We start from the raw sequence: 11,306 nt of genomic DNA, 5'->3' as shown, positions 1-11,306 counted from the left end.
TCAAATCATGTCCATCGAATCAGTGATGCCATCCAACTATCTCATCCTCTGTTGCACCTTCTCTTCTTGCCCCTAATCCTTCCCAGCATCAGGGTCTTTTCCAAAGAGTCAGCTCTTCGCATCAGGTGGTCAAAGAATTGGAGCTTCAGCTTCAGCACCAATGAATATCTTTCCAATGAATATTTAGGGTTGATTTCCTTTAGGATTGACTGGTTTGACTTCCTTCCTGTGCAAGGGATTCTCAAGAGCCTTCTCCAGCACCACAATTCAAAAGCATTAATTCTTTGGTGCTCAGCCTTTTTTATAGTCCAACTCTCACATCTGTACATGACTACTGGAAAAACCATGACCATGCGGACCTTTGTGGGCAAAGTGATATCTCTGCTTTTTAATATGCTGTCTAGGTTTGTCATAACTTTCCTTCCAAGGAGCAAGTGTCTTTTAATTTCATGGCTGCTGTCACTGTCTGCAGTGATATTCAGTTCAGTTCAGTTCAGTCACTCAGTCATGTCCGACTCTTTGTGACCCCATGAATCGCAGCACGCCAGGCCTCCCTGTCCATCACCATCTCCCGGAGTTCACTCAGACTCACATCCATTGAGTCCGTGATGTCATCCAGCCATCTTAACCTCGGTCGTCCCTTTCTCCTCCTGCCCCAATCCCTCCCAGCATCAGGGTCTTTTCCAATGAGTCAACTCTTTGCATGACGTGGCCAAAGTACTGGAGTTTCAGCTTTAGCATCATTCCTTCCAAAGAAATCCCAGGGTTGATCTCCTTCAGAGTGGATTGGTTGGATCTCCTTGCAGTCCAAGGGACTCTCAAGAGTCTTCTCCAACACCACAGTTCAAAAGCATCAATTCTTTGGTGCTCAGCTTTCTTCACAGTCCAACTCTCACATCCATACATGACCACAGGACAAACCATAGCCTTGACTAGACGGATCTTAGTCGGCAAAGTAATGTCTCTGCTTTTGAATATGCTATCTAGGTTGGTCATAACTTTCCTTCCAAGGAGTAAGCGTCTTTTAATTTCATGGCTGCAGTCACCATCTGCAGTGATTTTGGAGCCCCCACAAATAAAGTCTGACACTGTTTCCACTGTTTCCCCATCTATTTCCCATGAAGTGATGGGACCGGATGCCATGATCTTTGTTTTCTGAATGTTGAGCTTTAAGCTAACTTTTTCACTCTCCTCTTTCACTTTCATCAAGAGGCTTCTTAGTTCCTCTTCACTTTCTGCCATAAGGGTGGTGTCATCTGCATATCTGAGGTTATTGATATTTCTCCCGGCAATCTTGATTCCAGCTTGTGTTTCTTCCAGTCCAGCGTTTCTCATGATGTACTCTGCATAGAAGTTAAATAAGCAGGGTGACAATATACAGCCTTGACGTACTCCTTTTCCTGTTTGGAACCAGTCTGTTGTTCCATGTCCAGTTCTAACTGTTGCTTCCTGACCTGCATACAGATTTCTCAAGAGGCAGGTTAGGTGGTCTGGTATTCCCATCTCTTTCAGAATTTTTCACAGTTGATTGTGATCCACACAGTCAAAGGCTTTGGCATAGTCAATAAAGCAGAAATAGATGTTTTTCTGGAACTCTCTTGCTTTTTTGATGATCCAGCGGATGTTGGCAATTTGATCTCTGGTTCCTCTGCCTTTTCTAAAACCAGCTTGAACATCAGGGAGTTCGTGGTTCACGTATTGCTGAAGCCTGGCTTGGAGAATTTTGAGCATTACTTGGAGCCCCCCAAAATAAAATCTGCCAGTTTCCATTTTTCCCCATTCTATTTGCCATGAAATGATGGGACCAGATGCCACTATCTTGCTTTTGTGAGTGTCGAGTTTTAAGCCAGCTTTTCCCCTCTCCTCTTTCACCCTCACCAAGTGGCTTTTGAGTTCCTCTCCACTTTCTGTCATCAGAGTAGCATCATCTGCACATCTCAGGTTGCTGGCATTTCTCCCGGTGATCTTGATAGTAATGGAAACCAGAAAAAAATAAAAAAGAGTGACTGGAATTGCTTAGGGTTTTCTTTTCTTTCTTGTTTTTTCTCATGTAAAAGAAAGTGTAGTGGAATTTCTGGTGGTCCAGTGGTTAGGACTCTGAGCTTTCACTGCAGAGGGTGAGAATTCAGTCCCTAATCAGGGAACTAAAATCCCACAAGCTGGTAGCATGGCTGAAAAAAAAACAAAAAAACAAAAAAAACAAAACACCAAAAAACAGTGTAGTGTCGGTAGGCAGGCCATCCAGAGCTGGTGTGGTAGTGCCATGATGTCATCAATAGTCCAAATTTCTTGTCTGATTGATCTGCCTTCCTTAATGAGTGGCTTCAGCCTTAAGGTCACTGTGATTTTCCAGGTAGTCATTTTGGATCCAGTCAGCACACGGAATTTTAGGCAGGAAAAGGGAAATTCAAGGAAAGGAATAAAGCAGGTTCATGCTAGCTGAGTTAGTGTCTTTAAAGAGGTTTCCCAAAGAATTCCAGTTAAATCTCATTGAGAGACCTGAGTCATGTGACCATTCCTAGCTATATAAATATTCTCCAGCTCTGACTGCAATGCTGGGTACACTACTACTCCAAGTAATTGGCGGGGGGAGGTGAAGGGTGGTGAATAGGTGTTAGAAAGAAAAAAAAAGGGCAGTGGATAATGGAGGAAACTAGATCCTCGGTCACTTATGGAGGGCAGGCGGGGAAGGGCTGGATTGAATTATGTTTCACCTGTGACCTGGTGACTCAGTGACCTCAGGGACAGCCTTAACTGCCTTTCTGAGTGAAACATTCAAAATAAGAATAGCAATCTTTTACCAATGTGACATGTGTTATTTGATCCAAGTTCTTTCATCTTCCTTTCTGCCATTTAATGGGGCACCTGTGTCTAATCCATTCATCTGGAAAGAAACAGGTACCACAGGGGCAACCACAGAGGGAGAGGAGAGTCATTGTGTAAATTAAGACTATAGCAATCAATCTTGTTGCCATCTCATCACTGATGCCTCCTCCAGCCAGGGTACATGGCTTGGAGAATGGATGGGCTGGTTTTAGCTCCCACTGGCCCCTTCTTGTGAGCATGTGTTTGCCAAGAATAATCTGCCCTACCACAGGGTGGTCCTGGCTGGTATACCCCTCCCACCGGGGGCAATTTCATGTTCATGCATACAGAAGGCACTGGGATTTGCTAAGGAATTCCCTTGGGAAATTTTGTGGGTTTTGTTTTTTTTTGCCCCTAAGATCCAAGAAGGCTTCTTTCTCCATGCCAGGCTTTAAATTAGTTAATTATTTCTTTTTAGTAAGTTCTTAAATGAAAGTTCCAAATTTAGAGACACACACATCTGCCAGAGTGGATTTTAAACTAATTTCTTCAAATTTCATCTCAAGATAACAGTAAGTGATATCAATTAATAGTTGATAACTGGTGATTCAGTCCCCCTGGGTTTTATTTATTTTTTTCTGATTTAAAAATTCAAGATGAATTTTGAGATATCTTTTTGTGTTACACAAAGAAAGGAAGGTTCCACAAACAAGGCCTGTGAACCCTCCAGGTGGTGGGGCCACCTCCCTGACTATACATCCCTGACTATATATCCCTGACCATAAGATCATTGAGAATGATGACACTGGGTGACAACTCTTGCTTTCTCATTTGTGTTATTGAGAGTTGAGCTTCATCTATCTTCGAATTGATTTTACTTTTTACAGATGAGTAAGCCTAAAAAATATAACAGAAAAGAGTGCCATCACTCCTCCCCTTTTCATAGTTTATTCCATCTCATGGAGTATTACTAAGCTAAAGCCTGCAGTACCATATTCCTTTAGTGACCATTGATGAACTTGGCATCATCTCAGATGAGAGTTACTGTTGCTAGGAAACCAATTAGCAAGCAGTAGCAGAAAGCCTCAGTAGAACAGCCTAAGCCAGTAGCCTTCAAACTAGGCTACCTTCAGCATCATGCATACGTGAAAACTTCCCAAGGGCTACATGACACAGAGTTTAGAGGTGATAAATTTCCACCTTTGTGTACTCTAGTTTTCTAAAACTGGTCTTCCTAACAAGGTGTTGTGTTTAGTTGACAGATCCTCTTTCTTACCACACTTTTCATGATTTCCTGACTTTTATTTTACAGAATAAATGGACACCTGTCACCCACTCCCATTCTTCCCTTGGTGCATTGCCTGGGGGTGGAAAAGTAGAGGTGATTGAGCCAGAAAGTCCTTGTAACTCAGATGATTTGTAATTCTTTGTTTTAACAAAATCCAAAGATGAACTGTGATTTTTTTTTTTTCAGCTGACAGACCTTTAAAGACAGTAACTTTTGGTAGTAGATTGCTGTGAGAATGGCGTATTTATGTAGCACATTATTCTGAAGTCGTTCCAAGAATGGAGGGACATCATTTTCAAGACAAAGTTCATAACAAAACTCTTAGTGCTCCTGTTATTTATGTGAATAGTTTTTCAGTGTTTGCATAACTAATCTTTAGAACTAGGTAACACAGTATTGGAAATATTGCTTTTTTTTTTTTTGAAACTTACCTGTGATGACACGCAGTTCTTCCAGTTAGAAACATACTGTATGGTAATATAATTCTTTGAGAGCAAAGTTATAAAATAGGAAAAAACACATTAATTTTATATTAAGTTTCACTCACCCTATAGTATCTATGTATATTTTATACTTTTATGACATACCTAAATTTTCCTTATTAAACAAATTATGCACTGTTATATACGAATTCTGAAGTATAAATGATTTACAACATGTTGATTTCAGGAGTACAGCACAGTGATTCAGTTATATATGTATATTTTTGGATTCTTTTCTCCTACAGGTTATTACAAGATATTGAGTATAGTTCCCCATGCTATACAGTAGGTCTGTTTTGGTTGTCTGTTTTGCATATAGTGATGTCTATATATCGATGCCAGCCAACTAATTCAGCCCTCTCCTCCAACTTTTTCTCAAATTTTTAGATATTTCTGGGTCATGCTGCTCAACTGTATCTTTAAATTGTAATCTCCCCCCCAAATTTCCAATATATTGAAAAAAATCCACATATAAGTGAAGCCGGGCAGTTCAAGCCCGTGTTCAAAGGTCAACAGTATTTGTCTTTTGGACATCGGTCACAGCTCACAAAGAATGCCATTAATATCCTTCCGTTTGGCATAGAGGAAAATATATACTCTTTTCCAGAATTAATTTTGTGATCACAAAGTTAATTTACATATACTGGCCTCGAGGGAGAAATTCAAGACCAGAGAAGACAGTCCTGGTAAATTCAAGCCATTCAAATGCAGGTGAAGTTTTCAGGTGAGTGGAGTCATAGAGAATGAATTAACCATTATAATATGTGAATCACAAGTTAAATTTCCTGCACAAGCATTCTACTAAGAATGGGCTAAGTAAATTCAATTACCTATTTCAAACAGATAAAACAAGTTGAAGGTTCAGTGTTAATTTCTTGCAAAGTAGTCAGGACTCAGTATTATCGTAACAATACGTAGACACAAAAGAACTTTCTACCCCAACCTGGCTAATCCTTAGGTTGAGTGTCTTCAATAGGTAGGTATTATCCAGAACTCAGCTGTATCCTCATAACAGTGTAATGGTGCTTTATATTCACAAAATATTGAGTACATGAGTCAACAGTCTTACCTATGGGTTTCTTGTTAAATACTGTTGAAAATTTTGGCCTGTGTTTTCAACTATGTGGCCGGTTTTCAAAGTGTTTGCTGTAATCTGAACCAGGGCTCACTGTAAGTAACTTTGGGCTTTTTTTCTTTTTCTGAATAGACAGTTGTCCCATGCTTTTGCGAGTCCCTTGGTGGAGTGTCTCTCTGTGCAGACAGCTGAGACACTAGAGGGCGCTCTTCCCAACTTGCTGTCTGACTTGTGAGTTGTCTAAGCAGCTCACAGTCTGACCTTTTCCTGGGCATAGAATTAGAGGGGTCTAGGGTCCATGGCGGAGAAGGCAATGGCAACCCACTGCAGTACTCTTACCTGGAAAATCCCATGGACGGAGGAGCCTGGTAGGCGGTAGTCCATGGGCTCACTAAGAGTCGGACACTTACTAAGCGACTTCACTTTCACTTTTCACTTTCATGCATTGGAGAAGGAAATGGCAACCCACTCCTGTGTTCTTGCCTGGAGAATCCCAGGGACAGGGGAGCCTGGTGGGCTGCCATGTATGGGGTCGCACAGAGTTGGACACGACTGAAGCGACTTAGCAGCAGCAGCAGCAACATTGATTTTTAGATACATAAATTAAGTTTTTAAAAGTTGAAAAAACAGCCCCTTTCTCATTGTAAGATGTGTTTCCAATAAAATTTTATGTTTTGTTAAGTGATTATGTTTATGAGCTTTGCCCAAGTGAATGCAAGTATTAAAAGAAAGTGACAATTTAGTAAAAATATTGGGCTCTTATAGGAACTATAAATATTAACTTGAATAATATTTATGATGTTCCAAGTTATGAGAGAATACTCAGTACACTGCTTTCATGCATAAAGATACATAGATTAGAATTAAATTCTCTGGAGAAAGTGGAACATAAATAAAATCTCAAGAAGAAAATGGAATGACATAAAATTTCCCACTGAAAGTTGACAGCTCATTATCTATATTAAGAATGAATGATGGTATCAGTGCTGACATGCTGAGATTTTATAACTCACTGCATACATTTAACAGAATGATGCAACTGTTTATTGTTAAATGATACAATTACAATGACTAGAAATGACATCCTATTCAGTTATTTAAACTTAGACATTTTAGATGTCAATTAAAAAATTTGTTCTACAAATTATATTTATTACAAAGTATAAATTAGTTGAGAAGATTACTTTTTTTGTCAGTGGCTTTTACAAAAAGAGGATTGTTTTTCCTTCATGAGAAGTAGATGGGAGGGAAGCAGGCAACTGACAGCAATGTTTCCATAGCTCTACAGTGTCAGGAAGAAAATGTTTATAATTCTCCCTCATGGTTTCGAGATGGCTGCCCAGCTCCAAATATTATTCATGTCCATGTCCCAAGGAGGACAAAAATGGAGAAGAGGAAATATGAGCTAGTAAACATTTTCACAGAATTACCTTCCCTCCTCCTCTCACCAAGAGGTTTCTTTCCTCTTGCCTAGAATCTTGTCACTGAACCAGTCAAGACTGTAAGAGAGGCTATGAAAAATTTCTGCATTGGCAGCTGCTGAGGATTAACAGCTATAAGTGGGTGACGGGTTAAACAACCTGTAGCGATGCACATGGCAAAGGGCCAAAAGACTCTCGCAAATGCTTGACTCATAGAAGATTAATTTTCTGTGTTTTGAAATTTTGTCCTAGTCTATATTTATCCAGTTCAGTTCCAGTTCAGTCGCTCAGTCGTGTCCGACTCTTTGCGACCCCATGAATCGCAGCACACCAAGCCTCCCATCACCAACTCCCGGAGTTCACTCAAACTCATGTCCATCAAGTCGGTGATGCCATCCAGCCATCTCATCCTCTGTCGTCCCCTTCTCCTGCCCTCAATCCCTCCCAGCATCAGGGTCTTTTCCAATGAGTCAACTCTTTGCATGAGGTGGCCAAAGTATTGGAGTTTCAGCTTTAGCATCATTCCTTCCAATGAACACCCAGGACTGATCTCCTTTAGAATGGACTGGTTGGATCTCCTTGCAGTCCAAGGGACTCTCAAGAGTCTTCTCCAACATCACAGTTCAAAAGCATCAATCTTTTGGCTCTTAGCTTTCTTCACAGTCCAACTCTCGCATCCATACATGACCACTGGAAAAACCATAGCCTTGACTAGATGGACCTTTGTTGGCAAAGTAATGTCTCTGCTTTTGAATATGCTATCTAGGTTGGTCATAACTTTCCTTCCAAGGAGTAAGCGTCTTTTTATTTCATGGCCACAATCACCATCTGCAGTGATTTTGGAGCCCCCAAAATAAAGTCTGACACTGTTTCCACTGTTTCCCCATCTATTTCCCATGAAGTGATGGGACTAGATGCCATGATCTTCGTTTTCTGAATGTTGAGCTTTAAGCCAACTTTTTCACTCTCCTCTTTCACTTTCATCAAGGGGGTCTTTAGTTCCTCTTCACTTTCTGCCATAAAGGTGGTGTTATCTGCATATCTGAGGTTATTGATATTTATAGTGTTGACTAAAACAGATTCACAATGGGAAAGTTGCGAGTTAAGTTTTATTTGGGGCAAAATGAGAACTGGGAGACAGCACCTCAGATAGCTCTGAGAGACTGTCCCAAACAGGTAGTGGAGGAAGGTCAATATATAAGATTTTGGTGAAGGAGAAGTTCAATGCAACTAAGCACTTACTTTACAAAAAGTTTTCTGCTAGTCACGAGGAGCTCATGTCACCATGAAGGGATTTAGTGCTTTTCTAGATATGAAAAGATGTAAGGATTGGGATCATGAAATCAGTTCCTGAACATATCTGACTATCAAATCATCAGACAATCTTGGCACAATAAAAAGAATAACTTTTGTCTCTTGGTTACTATCTCTGAATGGGACTAAAGAGACATCTGGCTCAGAGTTGACCTCAATGACTTTCTCAGTGTGATGGGGACCACAGTCAGGGTAAGAGAGGGAGTGGTTTCCTTCACAGAGCCCCAGCCTCGATCCCTGTGCAGATGAGAAGAAGGGGATGGAATTGTGACTGTTGATTCCAAGGACAGTACAGAGAGGAATATATGCTGCCCATCAAGGGATTATTTCCCCAAGTGAGTGGGAACTAAGTTTCGTGGTTTCAGAAGGATGAAAGTCACCTTATTTAGAGTTCTGTGGAACATGTGATTTGCAAACGGATTCTCTTGTCAATCAGCATAACTCTGAAAACTTCTGTGCAAAAGACTTTATACTATTGACTGAAGGTTAAAAACAGCAAAATGTCCCTCCATGTGCAGGAGTATGTGGATGTTAGACCCATTAACAGGTGCCAGTTTCAACCTGAGCATTCATGCATACTGTCCCCAAACTGTTCATTAAGCCTACCCAATTCTTTGCTAATCTTCTTCCCTTTGCCTGGCATTAAGGTTTGTAAAATGCTGGTAGGGAACAGGACTGAGGAGGCGGAGCATGACACAGGGACCTTTCTCCTGGCTTTGCCCTCCACAAGCTACAGAGAATCCGATGCTATTTACAGTCGAAAGAAGTTCAAGCAACAAGAGCAAATAAAACCCACACCTTCCCATAAGTGGAAGCTACAAAGTTCTAGAGGGTAAGTCCAGAGGAATAATATAAAAAAGAGAAAAAGGCCATAGAAGGCCCAAGGATGAGTTAAAACTGCACCTAGAAGGAGAATAACTACATTTTAAGCAATGCAAAAAATATTTCTATGACTTCTCCATGTTATTGCAAACTCATTAGTTATTGTATAATGGTAAACAAAAAGTTGAGCACAAGAAAAATAAATTTGGTTTAAAATTAAAAAAAAAATCTTGAAAAAAAGTCCTGGTAGATCAAAGCTATGACAACATGAGGGGACCCAAGGTAACGGTCTTGCAAACACTTCATTTCTGAAGAAGGAGAGGGCAAAAGGGAACGAAAGCTCTCTTTGGGTATTGGGTAGGAAAAAAAAAAAAAGCAACCAAGGGAAACATGAGTCCTGAAAGACAGCAGGAAGCTAGAAGATTGGACAATACAAATCCTTAAACCCATCACCAAAAAATAAAAGTCATACATCAACGAGACTGTAGTTGCAGATTATTTATAGAATTCTGTATATTTTTAGACATCGACATCTGTCCATCACTGGATAGCTATATCATTCAAAACATTAAGAACAGGAACATGAATGAAATAGTGACTTTTTCCACAATTAAAAAAATTTAATTAAAATATGTATGTACAGTATAGATAGAGACTCACACGGCTGATATGTTTCCCACCTGTCCACAAAGGGCAAATTTAGAGTATTTGGCCTGACATTTTCTTTCTGATCCAATGTGAAATGGTGTGTTGAAGTTGTGGTAAGTGGTTGCATTAACTGATCCCCAATTGCACTGGGATTATGGAAACTAGGGAATTATGGAAATCGACTACTTAGAACACTTCCTAAGACCAATTATTAACTAGATATCTCTTTTTTAAAAAAAAAAAGTTTATCGGCTGCCCTGGGTCTTCATAGCTGTGTGTGGGCTTTCTCTAGAGTTGCAGAGAGCAGGAGCTACTCTCTAGTTACGGTACGTGGGCTCTAGAGTGCATGGGTTTCAGTAGTTGGGGCACCCGAGCTTGGTTGCTCTGTGGTGTATGGGATCTTCCCAGAGCAGAGACTGAACCTGTGTTCTCTGCGTTGGCAGGCAAATTCTTAACCACTGGACCATCAGGGAAGTCCATTTTTTTTTTTAAAAAAATAATCTTATCTATTCAATAGTTTTGAAAATAAGAAATGTATTTGAACTTTTTATCATGTTCAAATGCAAATACAGTCAAGAGAACTACATTTTCAAGATATTGATATAGAAATAATAGTTATTTGCTAATATAACCATGAGACCAAGAATGAGGCAGTTGGATTTCTGGTTCCAGAAACGGCAGGCCAGGCATACCAGTTATGAAGCTGTTGTTTCTCAGCTTCGAGAAACTTTGTCCTGCCTTGTGACACTGGCAATCTGCCAAATGCATACCCAGCTCCCTCCCTCTGGGACTCTGCAAACAGGCGACAGCAGAGGAAGGCCGCAGGGACAGGTGGGGACTGGGACATCCTGTGTGCTCCCTGCTTATGCCAGCAACACCACAGGATGGTTTTTCACGGGGGCAGTGATGGTTTTAGTGCCAGGAGCGCTTTTCTGTTTGCAGCCTTTCCGAAATACTGGAGTCAGCCTCACTGGGCCCCTCACAGATATTAGCACTGGCAGATACTGGCAGGCTGGTGACTGCCCCTCCCAGGTCTGGGTTTCAGTTCCTTCTGTGGTCCTAAAGCATCAGCCCCAGATGAGCAAGACACTCCTCCCTTCTTCCGAGCTTTGCATGGCTCTCACCACCAAGACTCAAAGTGAAAGTCGCTCATTCGTGTCTGACTCTTGGCGACCCCATGGACTACACAATCTATGGAATTCTCCAGGCCAGAATACAGGAGTGGGTAGCCTTTCCCTTCTCTAGGGGATCTTCCCAACCCAGGGATCGAACCCATGTCTCCCACATTGCAGGTGGATTCTTTACCAGCTGAGCCACCAGGGAAGCTCAAGAATACTGGAGTGGGTAGCCTATCTGTCCTCCAGCAGACCTTCCCAACCCAGGAATCAAACAGGGGTCTCTTGCATGGCAGGTAGATTCTTTACCAAGGCTCTAAATTTTAGTAATTCTCA

The sequence above is a fragment of the Oryx dammah genome, unplaced genomic scaffold (assembly GCF_014754425.2).
Source record: "Oryx dammah isolate SB20612 unplaced genomic scaffold, SCBI_Odam_1.1 HiC_scaffold_20, whole genome shotgun sequence".
NCBI classification, from domain to species: Eukaryota; Metazoa; Chordata; class Mammalia; order Artiodactyla; family Bovidae; genus Oryx; species Oryx dammah.
The sequence above is the reverse complement of the archived record's forward strand: the minus strand, read 5'-3'. Positions refer to the sequence as shown.